Source organism: Triturus cristatus, chromosome 6, assembly GCF_964204655.1.
Source record: "Triturus cristatus chromosome 6, aTriCri1.1, whole genome shotgun sequence".
NCBI lineage: Eukaryota > Metazoa > Chordata > Amphibia > Caudata > Salamandridae > Triturus > Triturus cristatus.
The window spans coordinates 1,867,424,480-1,867,442,114 of NC_140589.1; the positions used below are offsets into that span (position 1 = coordinate 1,867,424,480).

General features: G+C 43.2%; 1 long non-coding RNA gene across 1 annotated transcript in view; it reads left to right on the forward strand.

Annotated features, from left to right (window-relative positions):
• Positions 1 to 17,635, forward strand: part of LOC146822230 (uncharacterized) — a 91,330-nt gene that overhangs the window by 61,461 nt on the left and 12,234 nt on the right. Inside the window, exon 2 of the long non-coding RNA XR_014962824.1 lies at positions 3,846 to 3,913. This is a non-coding gene — a long non-coding RNA (uncharacterized LOC146822230). The remainder of the gene's footprint in view (positions 1 to 3,845; positions 3,914 to 17,635) is intronic.

Consider the following 17,635-nt stretch of genomic DNA (forward strand, 5'->3'; position numbering starts at 1 on the left):
CCTCGGATCAGCAAATTTGAACATAAACCCCAGTTCTGCTCCCTCTTCTTCTCTCAGCATGTACTTATACATCCTCCCTATCTCTGTATTTGTTGGGGAATTAAATAGAATCCTTCCATTCTTCAAAAGGAAAGCCCAAGAGTAGAGTAACAAGTCCGCTCGCTAAACCTCCCATTATCAGTCTTTGTCTCAGTTTTTTCCATGACAGCCGGGGACCTTTAGACGCCCAAATAATAGAGCTAATCTCGCCTTGCAATTTTATAAATAATTCTTTCTGGAAAGTAAGGGGAATCGTTTCAAACAAGAAAGTTATTTTTGGCAGAGCAATCATTTGAACTAAGTTTACTCGCTCACATTGTGAGAGTGGGAGATGCATCCACCCCTTTAAATTCGCCATAATCTCTTTCTTAACTTTATCAAAATTTACCTAAGGCAGGTCTACAAGATTTTGAGTGACCCTGACTCCCAGATATGTTATTTCTTTTTTATATTCCATCCCCTCTGTCTCCATATTCCAAGTCATTATTTCTGTTTTCTGTTGATTGATACTATATCCTGAAATATTTCCAAAATCATTTGTTATTTCCAGCAGATACCCCATCGATTGTTATAAATTAGTTGTGAAAATTAAAATATCATCGGCATAAAGCCCCATCTTTTTATTCCAGCCATGAAATTTAAAGGGCACTATACCCTGTCAGCTCCTAATTTTTCTGGCCAGGTGTTCAATATAGAGATCAAACATGAGTGGAGACAGAGGACACCCATGCCTAGTTCCCCTCTCAATCTACACCGGTTGTGACAACACTCCATTAACTAACACCCTAGCATTCGGAGCGTTATAAATAGCATTTAGAATTTTACAAAAATGTCCACCTAGATTTAGATGTTTTATCAGTGTCTACAAATAAAGCCAATTTACTCGGTCAAAAGCTTTAGCTGCATCTAAAGCTATTATTGCCAGGGGAAGATCCTATGCCATGGCCATATCTATAGATCCTATCAAAGAGTGTGTAAGCTCCTTCAGGGTTCTACCTTTAATAAATCCCTTCTGATCTTCATGTATCAATGTAGGCATTACCCCATTTAGCCTTTCTGCTATCACTTTTGCAAAGAGCTACATTTTATTTGCCTCTTTCCAAGAGTCCAGTAACTCTCAAGTGAAACAGAAAGCTGCATTGAAAATCTGCCTCAACATAGGCATTAGCTCACTGGCTAGTACTTTGTATACCTCTACTGGGAAGCCATCCGGGCCAGGAGCCTTTCCCTTCTTCCCTCCCCTTATAGCCTCTTCCAGTTCACCTATGGAAATTTCCTTATTCAAAGTACCCATATCCTCATCTGATAATGGCGCAATGTCATCTAATCAGATTTTCCTTATATTCCTTTCCAAAATAATCATGGAAAACTCAAACTATTCCCTTATCTTCACTAATGATCGCCTCTGAGTCTACCCTCCTAATTTCTTTAATAAAATTTCTCACCTTGTCACTTTTTGCCTTCCAGGCTAATAGTTTGCTACAGCCTTCACCATATTCAAAATGCGCTAGCTGACTAGCATCCCACTTCTCCTTAACCCGTACCCTTAATACTTCCGCCAGATGCACTTTTACGTTTACTATTTCATCTCTCTCCTTTTCGCCTGTATCCTGGTGTTCAGATCTTACTATAGCTTCTTCCAATTTCCGAATTTGTTCTTCTAAATCTGCAACTTTTTTATAATATATTCTTCTTTTCTCTGCAGCTAAAGTACTAAGCCTTCCCCTCGAAAATGCCTTATACGCATACCAAACAATACCAATTTTGACCGAACCCAGATTTTTCTAAAAAAAGTCCTTCGTTTCGTCCCTTAAGATACCGATTGTCTCAGGTTCACACAGTATCGTACGATCCAACCTCCATCTTGAAGTAATCTTTTCCTGCCCTACCCTCAAACATAGCAGAATGGCTGAATGATTTGAAAGATGTACCCCAACATGTTCCACTTTTGCCACATCATCCTTTATCGCACGATCCACTAAAAAATAATCTATTCAGGGCTTATGTTTATATTTTTTATTATAATACGTAAATCCCTTTTTTGAGCCTGCCTTTTATCTCCATGTGTTGCATAAACCCCAGTGATGCATCATTAAACGTACCTTATCTGACATCTTAGAATTGACAGCAGCTCTACTATTCATAGTTCTATCTAGATTACGGTCTAAAACTGTATTGAAATCCCCTGCCATAATAATCTGACCAGTACAACCCGACATCTCATTCTCTAATTCCTCCAAATAACCAGTATCGTCCTGATTAGGGCCATAATAACCTACCAATCTAAAGTTCTGCCTATGTATGTTCACCCTAACAATTAACCATCTACCTGAAACACTAGAAACATTCCCTTCTATCAATATATTTGCAGAATACTTCACTAATACCGCCACACCCTTAGTAACTGCTGTGTGCCTCGTAAACATCGCATATGCAACTCACCTCTGTGTCTTGAAAAAATCCCTACTCTCCTTTTCCGTCAGGTGTGTCTCTTGTAAAATGATAATTTTAGCCGGGCAGTCCTTCAGATATTGCATTATTCTATCCCTCCTGGCCTTTACCCGCAGTCTGTTCACATTCCATGACAAACATTTTAACTCTCTACTGTTATTCCCTGTCATCCTCTAAACTCCAACACTCATCACCCTCACCGTCACCCTGTGTTATAAAACTATGAAAAGCAAACATTTGAGGTATCATTTTATGTTTTTTTCCCATACTCCCTCCCTTACCACCCCACTCCCCACCCCTGGAAAACCCATACCAAACTCCCATGGCAAAAGCCATATGAGCGCCTCCCTTGGCGTGTGGTTTTATTCAACCAGAAACAAAATTGAATAAAAAGTATCTCTACATCCTGTGCGTCCAATTATTCATTTGCATGCTCCTTTCCTGCCTCTACCTGCTCTATGAACTTATCCACTTCCTCCACAAAACAAAAGGAGTGCATCTCATTATTCAACATAACTTTAAGAAGAGCTGGGAACTTTAATTGAACTGATGCACCTAGTGTCAGGTTAGCAAGCACTCTCTTACCTTTAAGAACGCTTGACGATATTTCCGCAGAGACGCTATGAACCAACTTCCAAGAACTCTACTGGATAACCTATGAATTTTGTTTTACACAAGGCTATTAAATAGAGCCCCGGGAGGAGGGCCAGATACTGGACGCACGATGATGTCCTATTGTCGACCTGCGAGTCAACAAAACATATATATAAGTGGTGCAATCCTAATTATCTTTTTAGTACTGTGCTAATGCTATCTATTTTACAATCGTCTCTTTTGTAAAGGTAAGTATTAGGATTCTTCTTCCTACCTGCGATCTAGGGATTTCGTGGAATGCGTCCAGTAGTCTTGTGAAGGCGATGAGATTCTGTTGGTGGCGTGTAGTTGTGAATGCTTGATGTGGAATGATTTTTATCTAAATGATAAAACACAACATTTAGTTTCTAATCCCACAAATAAAAATATTCTTAACATAAATTTCTATAATTTCTCTTTTATCTACTCCTTAACTTACTCTTGTTGGGTTACGCCAGTAAGATTATATGCCATCACCAGATCTATGAGGAATAAGGAAAAAACTATACAATACAAAGATTCATACAATCTAATTTTTTAAAGTCTTTTCTTTTAAACGATGTCCGAAGTCTTCGCCTACTTAATTTGTAAATGAAAAGTTCCAAAAATTATTTGTTGAAACGTAACAGCAGTTAAGTAGTTTCATGCTTTCTTGCGATGGACGCCAGAAACAAAATATTAACACTTAGCTCTCTTTCTTCTTATTTTTTCTTTGTCCTTAGATTTCTTCTATGATGCTGTGACGCCCTCCTGTGGATGAAGACGGAAGACAGGCAACGATAAAATCCAGGTGAGTTCTTCGTCGAATTCGGAAGGCTAAGCGATAGGAAATGGCTGGGTGTGGCATTATATACTCATGCCACACCCAGAACGTTCTTCACGTAGCTCGCGCACGTAGCGCGAGGTGCGTCCTTCTGATCCCGGTTAGAGACCGGATCGGAATCAGTCTTCGGTGCGCTTCTCATGCTGCGCATTGACTCTGCACTTGAGCGCCAAACTCCAATTTGGGTGTGTGAATCCTACCAAAACATTTTTTTAAACGAAGCGCGGTCTCCCACGCTTCATTTTAATCAGCCCCTGGGTGTGCCAGGTCACGGGGCAATTAAAAAATATATGTAGCTGGGCCTAAATCCATCGTTTTTGTGCGCACCATGCCATTCCAGTTTGAACCCAGCCATATGCAAATCAGTCTTGACCCTGTGCCTCATGGGTACAGTCCAGCCCAAACTGCCAAGCCAGGTCCTCCCTGGTCTGGAAACAAGCATCTATGCCCCCCTGGTCCTTGCTGGCTCCCCACCTCCTGCGGGACCTGGCAGTGCTTTAGGACAAGAAGAGCTGCTAACTTTCAACTCCCCTTGTCCAAAAGCAATTCTGCTTTGCTTTATGGAAGCGAGAGCAGGAAAGCAAAGCAGAGTTTGCAGTGCTACCGCCCTGTCATTTCAAACTGCAATGTCCCTGGGGTAGGCACCCCGGGACATTGCTATAGCTGGCCCTGGGTGGTGGCACTTCCCAGTGCCATCTAGGGCTCCAGGAAGGGGGTCGTGCGGCCCCCCTCCCAACATATAACTAGCCCCGGGGAGGTGGTGGTCCCTGGGTCAGTGTGAGGGGCAAGAACTCTCCCACACTTATTTATTTAAAATCAAGCCCCGGGGAGGTAGCGGTCCACAGGGCTTTGGGGGGCCCATGAGGCACCTTGCCTCAGATACATTGAAGCTCCGGGGATGTGGCTGTCCCTGGGGCAGCATGGGGGGCAGGAGCCCACCCACTCAATTTTCAATCAAAGCTCCGGGGCTGCGGGGGGCCCAGCGGGCCCCAGCTACATATATTTTTTAATTGCCCCGTGACCTGGCACACCCAGGGGCTGATTAAAATGAAGCGTGGGAGACCGTGCTTCGTTTAAAAAAATGTTTTGGTAGGATTCACGCACCCAGCGTGAATTCTGCCGATTAAAAAAAAAATCCTTTTTTTGGGCCTGGGGGTCCCTGTTTTATTTATTTTTTTAACCGTTTTTAAGTCACAAGATGGCTGCCAACACTTTTTGATTTGGAGTGTTGACAGCCAATCAAAATGAAGCTCCTGCTCGGGAGGGTTCGCAAATCCTTCTTGGCCACCAGATATCGATATTTTTATTTTTTTAATTTCTCAGGAACTACTGAACGGATTTACAACATTTAAAAAAAAGTCTTTTTTTGAACCAAGACCTACCTTTTTGCCAAATTTGGTGCAGTTCCATTCAGCAGTTCGAGCTGTAGCTTTGTCTAAAATTTTCTATGGAAATTAACATGGAGAAAACAATTTTTGGAACCCCCTTTTTTCTCAGCCCCCACTCAACGAATCACCCCAAAACTTTCATGACAGGAGCTGACCTGAGCAAACCATTAGTTTTGAAAATTTCGCAAAGATTCGTCCCTGCTTTTGAGTGACATGTTACCTAAAATAAACATAGAAATACTTGAATACCTGTGTTTCAAACAGCATACTCTGTAAATTTGTGTAAAAAAAAGTGCATGCATTTCTTTTTGCTCACAATACAGGGCACATGGGTATTCAATAGTATATTTGAGGAGCTCTATAACACCTATTTACATTCGAAATGTCTGGCTGTGCAACAGAATGAAAGAGCAGAACTGAGAAAATGTGACCACCTACAGGGGAAGTTACCCGCTTTTTGAGCTGCCATCTTCAGATGCATAACACATGTAATAATACATATACAAGCAGACTTTTAAACTTGACAGCTTGCTCTTTTCATTTCAGTACAGAAAGAGGCAAGAGAAGTTCAGAAAGAAGGAAGAGAGTTGCAGAAACAGGCAAAAGAGGTACAGAAAGAGGTAACAGGGGTGCAGATTGAGGCAAGAGAGGTGCAGAAAGAGGCAAGAGAAATGCAGAGAGAAGAAACTGAGGTGAAGAAGGAGACAAGAGAACTGCAGAAAGAGGCAAGAGAGTTTTTTTTTTACTGTTTTCTTGTGACTCAGCTTTACCGAGTCAAATGATGGCTGCCAACACTTCTTGGTTTGGAGTGTTGACAGCCAATGAAAATGAAGCTCATGCTCGGGAAGGTTCGCGAATCCTCCTCGGCCACCAGATATCGATATTTCTATTTTTTTCATTTCCCAGGAACTACATAACAGATTTACACAATTTAAAAGAAGGTCGCTTTCTGAACCAAGACCCCCCTTTTTTCTCGGCCCCTGTTCGACGAATACCTCTGAAACTTTCAAGACAGGAGCTGACCTGAGCGAACCATTAGATTTTAAAATTTCGCGAAGATTCGTAAAACGGCGCCAAAGATGGATGGGAACAAACTCCTAACTATATAGCCAGTAGGTAATATATATATATATATATATTACCTACCTGCGGTCGCCAGTAGGTAGTTATACTTAGGACCTATTTTCCATAGGAAATCTGCAACATTCTATTCCCAATAAGTCTGGCGCCGGTTGACGAATCTTCGCAAAATTTTCCAAACTGTTGGCCAGCTCCGGTCCACTCCTATCCTGAAAGTCTCGGGGTGATTCGTCAAGCGGGGGCTGAGAAAAAAAGGGGGGGCCCCAAAACATGTTTTCCCCATGCAATTTCCCATAGGGCCTTTAGCCGCAGCTACAGCCCGAACTGCTGAACAGAATTACACCAAATTTGGCAAAGAGGTAGTCCTCAGTTCAGACTCGTGCCTTTTGCTTAAATGGTGTCAATCTGTTGAGTAGTTCCTGAGAAAATTACAGTTAAAAGTACATATATATCTATGGCCTGTGAGGATCCGCGCACCCTATGCGCTCCTTCAGCGCACCCTCTGCGCACCCTGCACACTCCCTCCCGATCACGCGCTGAATGCTAATTGGCTGTCAAGTGGTTGTCAACATTCGAAACCAGGAACTGTTGGCAGCCATTTTGTGCCTCGGTAAAAGTGAGGCTGAAGAAGTCTGTGGAATAAGTGTGTAAAACATATAGAGGGGGCAGGCTAGAAATACTCTGACCCTCTAGACCTGCTTAGGGGGTCCCAGAAGGACTCTCAGGGTCCCCTTTTTTTGTTGTTGAGAAAACGGCAAAATGCGCGCAGGGTGCACGGATTCGGCCATAAAAAAAAAAAACGAAGTGCCGACTCCCGCCCTTGTTTAATAATTAGCCCCCGGGTGAGCCAAATCCCGGGGCAAAAACCGTAAAATGTAATGGAGGGCCCCCCAGGGACCGCTACCCCCCGGGGCTACAAAATAAATGGGTGGAGGGGCTCAACGGCCCCCCCAAGCCCCGGGGACCACCACCCCTCGGGGCTTTATGTGTTGAGTGGGGGGGCTGCATGGCCTCCCTCCTCGAAGTCTAATGAACCAATCAAATCTCTTTTTTCAGGTCACATGGGATCCGCACACCCTGCGCATAGGCAGCAGGCACCGAGCGCGAATTCGCAAAATTGCATTTAAAAGTAATATAGATTTATTAAAAGTAAAAATATATTAGTTTTATGAGTAGCTTAGATTATGTATTGCCTTAATATTTATATGAAATACATATATATATCTTTTTTGACATTTAAAATATTTTGCGGGAACCGCGCACCCACCGCGTCAAATACGTATATGACGTCACGCGGAAGCGTGTGAGTGTCGCCTAACGTACAACGTATGCGTCACGTATGTGCTTGAAGTCGTGTATGGATCGCATAGCAATCGCGCAGGTAAATACGTATTCATCGCTCACCCTACGCGGATTCTGAACAATAGTGGTAAATTGGCGGCTAGGTTCCGCGTATTGTTCGGGAACAGTACGCATTGGGTACGCGACTTCCCCAAAAAAAAAAAAAAAAAAATATTAACAATATAGTTTAAAAAACACTTTTTAAAAAAAAAGAGTTAAAACATTTTTCCAAATATTTTTTTTTACAAATTTCATTACAAACATGTAATTAAAAAAAAAAATATGTAAAAAAAAGAACTTTAAAAAACGAAGAAAAACAGTATAAAAAACATTAATAAAGCAATTGATACACTGAAAAATACAGATTTAGAAATCCTATGAAATTCAGTAAAAAACCATAGGTTAGAGATAAGTTATAGATAGGAATTAGCATTTAAAAAACCTTTGAAATTTACTTAAAAAACCATAGGTTTGAGGTATGTTATAGTTAGGAATTAGCTTTTAAAAAACCTTTGAAATTCACTGAAAAAACCATAGGTTTCAGGCACGTTATAGTTAGGAATTAGCATTTAAAAAACCATAGAAATTCACTGAAAAAAACATAGGTTTCAGGGGCGTTATAGTTAGCTGGACATTTCCCTCATACAAAACCATTGAATTTCTCCCGTTATAGTTAGTTCAGCTAACTATAACTCGCGCGCCTGCAATCCACTGCTGATGATGTCACATATTACATCACTCATGACATGGTCAGTGACATCACTCATGACATTACTGATGACATCTCACATGACATCACTGATGACATCACTGATGACATCATCCTTGTGATAGAGTGGCAGACCTCCTCTTACCCTTATATAACCTTTGATACACACATACAGAAATAGAAACTAAAATCTTCAAAACAATGGACATACCAAAACCAGTTACAACAACCAATTCAGTAACTCTAAGATGTGCATACACATGCACTCATTCACCAACAGTCCTATATAGTCACTCATATATGTACTCACACATAATATGTACTCATACACCTATACATCCTGTTACACACCGCCACTCGTCCTTAGAGTTACTCACACACATAGTCACTCATGCTAATAAAGAAACTTACACATACTTACTATTTTAAACAATCACTAATAGAAACACATAGTTATTCATATAGGACCTCTTCAAATCTCTAACTCTCACATATACTCACTTATATACACCACTACTCACATATAATAGTTTAAAATATATGTAGTTACTAATATAGACACTATTGAAACAGACATTCACTCACTAACACACCAATACACACACTCATCCACCCTTACAGTCCTGCACACATGCTCTCTTCAACACATACAAACAGTGAGTCCCTCATTCATGCATCTATGCCCTACGTAATACCCCCACCGAATCACACAGACACTCAGACACTCATACTAATACTCAAAAAACCAACTAATAATCTATATAGACACTCATGTAGCTACTCACCAACCCATGCACCCACTTATACACAAAGTGAGAGTCTATTACAGATATTTACATATTTAAACATTACTCACTAACCCATGTATGCACTAAGATACACTTAATCAGTCAGTTATGCAATCAATCTTTCAGAAAAAAAACATCCATTTAGACACGTATATACCCATTTATTCTTCCATCAACCTTAAGATATACACATATAAAACATATTTAATTTTCAGAAAAACACAGATTCACTGGATGATGTCATCAGTGATGTCATTTGAGATGTCATCAGTCATCAGGGTCTAGTTCACGCTACATAAAACTCAACAAAAACAACAACAAAAAAATACACATTAGAAACATACTAAAAATGAACATTTTACTTTATATCACACAACAGGTACAAAGTATGGTCTAAACAAAATGGTTGCTTTTTTTGTGAGGCCTTTCATCATCCAATAACATAGGGCCATATTTATGACCCACTTTGCGTTGCTCTTGCCCCTGCCCCATACAACGTGGTGCAAGAGTGACACAAACCGTAAGTCAGATTATCAAAGCCATGCAGAGCCACTTTGTCGGTTCAAGTGGCTCCAAAAATCTGGAGCAACGCAGCACAAAATGCTGCTCTGTGTTACTCTGCCCTGAGTCGGCATTCTGTGGGCGTTGCATGGGTATTCCTACGCGATCACGATTAAACAGGCAGACAAAGGTGGTGCTACAGTCATCCAGTCCACCTCTGACTACGAGACACCAATCACAATAGATCTTACGCCAAGATTGAAGAATGCCATCACTAGTCTAACTCTTGAGGCAGAGACTAATGGTTGGATCACCAAGAAAGAAGCAGATTACCTTAATGTTCGTGATCCTGTAACACCATATTTCTACACGTTGCCCAAGGTCCACAAAGGAACCTCACCGACCCCGGGCAGACCTATTGGGTCCGGGATAGGCTCTGTTCTTGAGCCTTTGTCCAGATTTGTAGACCACTTCCTACAACCACTGGTCCAAAAAATACCGTCATACACCAAAGACACCAGTGACATCCTCAGAACTATTGAAGGGTTTGAACCGAATGGGGAGATTAGCCTCCTGGTTACTTTAGATGTGGACAACAAAGGTACCCAAGCACACGCAGAAATAAAGTTTACAAGAATTAATGCGTTAATTAGAACATGTAACACAATAAGTGAATCTCCGTTTCTTTCTTCAATTTAATATTCTTGTTCTCATAGTAATTTTGCAGTCTTCACAGTGGTTTCCAAGCCAACACGTGTTTCGTCGCCTCTAGTATTATTGTACATGCGACTTGTTCACGGCTGAACACTGTCTAGTTATCAATCATTTATGTATGACGATAATCCTTGTAAGGTAGACGAATTTCTTCGGTAGCTGTGCTCAATTTGAGCCAGACGCGGATGGGGGCAGTCGCTGACAACAGATACACTCTCCACTACTCGGAGATGGGAACTTTCCATAAATATTGAGCACAGCTACCGAAGAAATTCGTCTACCTTACAAGGATTGGGCCCCCCCCCCCGTCGATTGACTGTATGACCTGGAATTATCGTCATACATAAATGATTGATAACTAGACAGTGTTCAGCCGTGAACAAGTCGCATGTACAATAATACTAGAGGCGACGAAACACGTGTTGGCTTGGAAACCACTGTGAAGACTGCAAAATTACTATGAGAACAAGAATATTAAATTGAAGAAAGAAACGGAGATTCACTTATTGTGTTACATGTTCTAATTAACGCATTAATTCTTGTAAACTTTATTTCTGCGTGTGCTTGGGTACCTTTGTTGTTGACCTTTGTGGATCTGACCACAATCCTTTTGGGAGGCTAGTGGTTCTCCCCTACCCTTGAGCACCGCCACTGATTTAGAACGTCACTAATACCAGGTGTACTCGCTACAAGCGCCTAGTCTCTATTAAAAATACCACTGCCTAGTTCAAAACTACTTTAGATGTGGAGGCTCTGTACACTAATATCCCACAACAGGCAACCCTCACAGTGATTGAAGCGGCCCTACGCAATGAGGAATGGACATCACCCACACCTGTGTCATTCATCATGGACCTGGCGTCCCTGGCATTGACGGAGAACTTTTTTGAATTCCGGAATGAGCTGTTCCACCAATGCCAGGGTACTTCAATGGGTAGTACATTTGCCCCTAGTCTGGCCTGCCTTTACATGGCCGCATTCGAAGAGGAGATCATCCAGAGCCCCACCAATCCTTTTGGTGATAACTTGATCATGTGGAGACGCTTTATAGATGATGTCCTCATCTTGTGGAAAGGACCGTGTACACTATGTGATGATTTCTGTCAATGGATTAATGTGCAGAACCCTTATTTGAAATTTACCAATCACATCTCCACGACTCACATAGCATTTCTGGACCCAGACATCAGATTGGCTTCTGGGGTTCTGTCAACCAGCCTTTACAAAAAACCAACCGACAGGAATAGCCTCTTGCTCTACAGCAGTCACCATCCCAAGGCATTGAGGGATAACTTACCTTTCGGTCAGTTTCTCCGGTTGAGGAGAAACTGTAGCTCAATAGTGGACTACAAAAAAGAGGCGGATATCCTAGCAAACAATTTAAAAGAAAGAGGTTATCCAACTAACACAATTACAAGAGCTATGAAACGCGCTAGGAATAATCCCAGAGAAGCACTGCTTGAGACCAGGACTAGGGAAAACACTGACATCCTGACCTGCGTTACCTCATTTACCCCTTCTTCAAATAAAATGAAAAAGGTGATCAAAAAACATTGGGGTATCCTAGCTTCTGGTGAACTTTCTTTACCTCAACCCAGATTCGCCTTTAAGAGGACACAGAATCTGAAAGACATATTGATCCATACCAGACCTGCCAGAAAAGAAACACAGAACCCCCAGGGCACTCTATGGGGGCTTCCACCTGTTGTTGGACACTTCCCCTGTGGTAATTGTACATCCTGTAAACAGACGATCACTACCAAGGAGGTTACCTTGTCCGACACCCTCACTTGGTCACTGACACGCCACACGAATTGTAACTCCACCAACTGCATTTACCTATTACAATGCCCCTGTACACTGATCTACATAGGGATGACGACACGAGCTATTAAAACACGCATCACCGAGCATAAAAGTAATATAAGATGCTTGAAGGAGACCACAAAACTGTATACCCACTTTAAGAGTTTACACCATACACCAGACTCCCTTAGATGGCTCGTTTTGGAGTCACATCCGAGAATCACTGCACAAGCACTGTTTAGACTAACCCCGGGCGTAGCACTACGCTTCGCCCACGTAGTGTACGTAGCGCTGCCTGCTTCGCACTTTCCGAAGTAGGCGAAGCAGGGCAGCGCTACGCACACGCCGAGGGCGAAGCGTAGCTGCTTGCCACCCGCCACCCACCTCCCGCCTGCCCTCCTTTTAATAATATAAGCAATGAAAAATAAATTAAAGTAAGTCGACTTACCGTAAGCGCGGCGTCTCCGGGGCTCCCTCTTTCTGTTTCTAATTTCTTCTGGCAAATGCGCATGCGCGGACACCCGCGCATGCGCATTTCTCGCGAGAAATGCGCATGCGCGGGCGTCCGCGCATGCGCATTTGTCAGAAGAAATTAGAAACGAAGAAGAGGGAGCCCCGGAGACGCCGCGCTTACGGTAAGTCGCTTTACTTTAATTTATTTTATATTGCTGATATTATTTAAAAGAAGGGCGGGCGGGAGGTGGGTGGCACGTAGTGGGGCTACGCGAAGCGCGTAGTGTGCGTAGATTTGGGCACACTACGTGCTGCTTCACGTAGCCCCACTACGCCCACTACGCCCACCCTTAGTTTAGACTCGAACAAAGATGGGTGTACAGACTTTCATCTGATACGAGAGGTTTGAATGAAGATATACCGTGGGGTACACTAACACACTGATATATCAACAATCTTCCACAGTATTGTCAATGACCCTACAGCCCTGCACCGCCCCTGACAGATAATGGGTGGACTGAATTATTGACTGTCACGGCAGTGACCCCCTAATGTCCCGCACCAATATTTGGACTCCCCTGGTGCGTGAACAATATAACAGTAACTCCGGAGATACCTTGGTACAACTCGCATTACATGGTCCTCTCCACGATGCATACAACCCACATTACCTACTCTGTCGAGTTGACCTTTACCCTATAAATTATATAACACAGGACCATAGTGAAGTGAGTATCATTACTCCTTCTGGGGTCCTTTTAGCCCTGAGAAATACCAATTACGACCTGATACTGAACTAGCACCCCGTTCCAAGATGGCGCCCATAGTTACAATGCTGGGGTGGGTCTTCCGACACGAGTCATTTGACACTAGACGCCCAATCAGTGTACGCCTACACTTGACCGAACCAGTTCTTATTGGAGCATTGGATAGTGAACACCACTTCCCGGTTTCGGCGGAGCGGGGTAGGTTTACAAACCACCCTTGGGCAACAGAACCGTAAGTAAACTACTAACTGGATCACGTAACAATGATCGAACGGTCTGGGATTCCCTAGACGCTGGTGGACGGGTGACCGCTGTTTTTGTGACTGACCGACCCTAACGCTGACATGGGCTGCCGACTTCTGTGGGCGGCACATTAGGCTCAGGGGTGGGTCGTTCCTCGAGCGGTGGTTCCCGGTTACCGGGGATCCGGGGGATCGTGCCTACCTGTTCCCTTGATAGCACCTAGCACCCAGCAGGTGTATTGTATTTATATACCTACCTAGTTGAGTCTCTTGTTTTAATGCACATTACAGCAGGCTACTATGCCATCCCAAGAGGCTCGCCACGCACCGACTGGAGCGGCACTAGCTCAATCCTTAGGTGAGCGTTTTAGACCTCGTTACTATAATCCAGGGTGCCCTGGATTGAAGTCTTTTAGATCACTTGACACGTTGTTTGACACTGCATCCACTTATGCATGATCACTATATTCGAGCACAATTGCTTCATGTATAGGATATGCATACGAGGAGTCTTCGGCTCCATATTACCATGTATATAAACGACAAAGTGTATTTTAATGTTTCGTGTTGGCCTGTTATGCTTCTTTTCTCCCTTTCCTTTAGGCCACTCCTATGCGGAAGTGTTAGATTTTTCCACACTTTCATAGGGTAGATTTGTCCAGGCACAAACACAATAATTTGATATCCTGTTATACACCCTCACGTTTGTAGATAGTTTACACCACATTGGTCCTGATGAATTGCCGTTGGATCCTCCTGACCATTAGGCGAGAAACATGTTGACCATCTGAGTTGAGCGGAGCGAGTCTTTGACCCACTGTGTCCAGACTACCGCCATTCATATCGTTTTTAATAGGGTGGTTTACTCGTTATTCAGACTAACCAACCCTGTTTTAAAATACACCCACCAATGTCTACACTTACCTGGCCCTCACTTGCACTCAACTTTCGGCGAGGAACAAAAGATCTCCGATAAAGAGCCCCATCTTTGGGTGCCCGTTGGGAATTGCAGCGCCGACCCGACGAGGAGCAAAACCCAGATGATGAAGCATGACACCTAGCTTGCTGGGTGTGTGAGGGTTTTAGTTCCACCAGTGTGGGTCCCCCCACCCACCACGTGCTTCAAGTCCTCAGGCTGTTTAGACATTTTCTTTCACTTTGTCTTCACCTTGGGGTAGAGTGTATACTTCACACAACCTCCCCTGACCAGGAGGAACAGCATACTCTTTCTTTCTTAATTATTCCTACGCGACTCATTGTTTTTTACGCATTCCCTGATGTATAAGACCTTGCAAACCTTGGAACGCGCCCAAAAGAGATGCATCCCCAGGAGAGGCGTAATAAGAGGAAATATCTTTATTTTTCTTCGTGACTACCTCTTTTTATGTGTGCTGCATTCTCAGCACACAAAGCAAAAGAAAAATGCCTCTCAGGATTGTTTTCATACAGGAAGGTGCCCCTTCCTGCAAAAGAAATCCTGCCTAAAAGACAGACTCCCTTGCACCCTGGTGCAAAGGGGTCTGTGTTAGCATTAGGCTGCCAAAATGGGACCAGCACAAGGAAAAAGCAGAGGAATGCGCTGTATCAGACAAATAAGGTACATTCTGCCCTTTCCCTGTAATGGGGCAGCACAGCAAGGTGACTTTCTGCACTGCACTGTGCCACTAAAAGCATGAATATGTCCCATAGGGTTTTGTCATCCTTGCCATGTACAGGGGTATACTGCCCTTAGTATTATTACGTAACAACTACTGAATAAAATTACTTCAAACAACAAAAAGGACCCTTTCCACACAATAAGCTATATTCCTGTACATTTTTATCAAAATCTGTTCCTTCTTTTTCAGCTCTAAGTGTGATGAAAAAGTATATGGAAAATGCATTGGAAAAATGTGTTTTGGGTCCCCCATTTTAGATTGCACCTCTTAACTAATCACTGCAAAACTTTTCATCATCAACCAATGCTGAAAAAGGTCACAATAAATAAGTTTTGTAGGGACTCGTATTACTGAAAAAAAACAAAGACTAATGTTACATTATTGATGCATTAAATGTAACAACTAAACTACTACATCACTTTTATCTTTGGGCTTTTTAGTGAATTGCTAGGGTTTTTTAACGTAAAGTAGGATTTTATTAGAATTCCTAACTATGTCAACTCACTACCTGCTGCCAAGCATACGCAGCATTCTCCCTCCCTCCAAGGGCAGACGACCCCCCTCCACATGGGCGAATTTGCAGTGAAGATTTCCATGTTCTTTTTTGGAAGTCACAAATTTCTAGCGGGACGAAGCTGGAGGCTGTAGCCAATAAGAGTTCCACAAGCCGGCTAACCTTTTGGCAATCGCCCGCTGAACAGAATTGGCTGGTTCAGACAAGAACGTAGCAGGAATGTAGCAGGGGCTGCTGCAAAGTAGGCTGACTGGCGATGCACTTTGGGCTGATAGACAAGCAGGTTGTTACCGATCTTCTTTCGGTTCTCAGAGCAGTTTTTAGCCAAAAATGTTATAACTCTCAAGTTTTAGGTTCCGGCTATCTGGGTACCTTTAACATCACCACAGATCCAGAACTGGAAGGGAACCTCTTGGGGAATTAGGACTCACTCAGGCTGGGTCCAGGTGTGGGTTGAAGATAGTTGGAGCTTTTTCTGCCCCTGAGGCTTTTATCAGGAGGTGAGCCAACTAACTCTTGAAGTCACTCTGGTAATCCTGGGATCAAGCAGCAGAGCAGTCCTGCAGGGTGGGGGATTAAGCACATGCACTAAATAGCACATTAGGGGCCTGATTACGAGTTCTGTTGAATATTCTGGCCCTAGTTGTTTACGCATGGGGCAGAATTACTGGATGCGTCCTGTTATGAGAATGTGATTTACTGCACAAGATAGCCCTCAAATAGTAGATGAAATGTATTGGGGATACCCTGGCGAAATGTAGGTGCTTCTGAATAAAGTCTAGTTGTTCTCTACAGCTTTTTGTATTTTCACAGACTGGTTATCATACCTATCACCTACTCCAGTTGGAAACAGATGTGAAAAACAGCGAGTTTCGAAACTTTTTTCCCACACACTTAAGGGAGCTCCTTTCATTTGAAAGAGATCAATAGCAGCAGCAAAAATCTCTTTAGTATTAAATCAATTTTTATTGGCAGAACCCAAGGCAAGGCAAAGCAAAGACAATGGCACCTACAACCCAGCAGGCCGGCTAACATTTGAACAGGTCATGACACCGAGACAGTGAATAGAAGCAAACCAACTGTTAGTTAACACAGCATGTCGCCTACAACCCGGAGAGGGCCGGCCGCATCTGTAAAAAGGAGGGGTAGTCGGCAACCACCTCCCCTACGGATGGATAGTCACATGGTCCAGTGTGTTGCCAAGCATGTGAGCAATAGGAGCCAACAGCCTGTGACAGATCGAAGCTTAGTGGTGGTTCTGCTTTTGACAAAAGACAAAGAATAACTGAAAGAAAAAGTCAACACGCTTTCCCACCCCCTCCCCCCGTCCCCAGTGAGCAAGAAACAAGCAAAAAGGGAAGTGTCCAGCCTGTAGATACTGTAGAATGCGGGACCTGTACTAGTTCAATGGATTTATAAGTCCAGCGGGGGCTACCGGATTAGGTGGGGGTATGGTCCTCAGGAATCAATTTCAGGATCCGGAGATAGATAGGGTAGTTAAGTTCCCGGAATTCAGTGGAGAGGATAGCTATGAAGGGGGCCCTAATCTATGCATAACTTGCGCAGTTTCCCAAGGTGGCCATCGAGAGTCTCTCCATACCTAAAAGATACCAGAGTTGATGCAACCATTGTGTGTGGTCCGGGGTCCTATGTGATTTCTACCCAGCCAGAATCACCCAGTGTGCGGCATTCAACGCAAGCGCTATCTGTCTCCCTCTAATAGAGTGC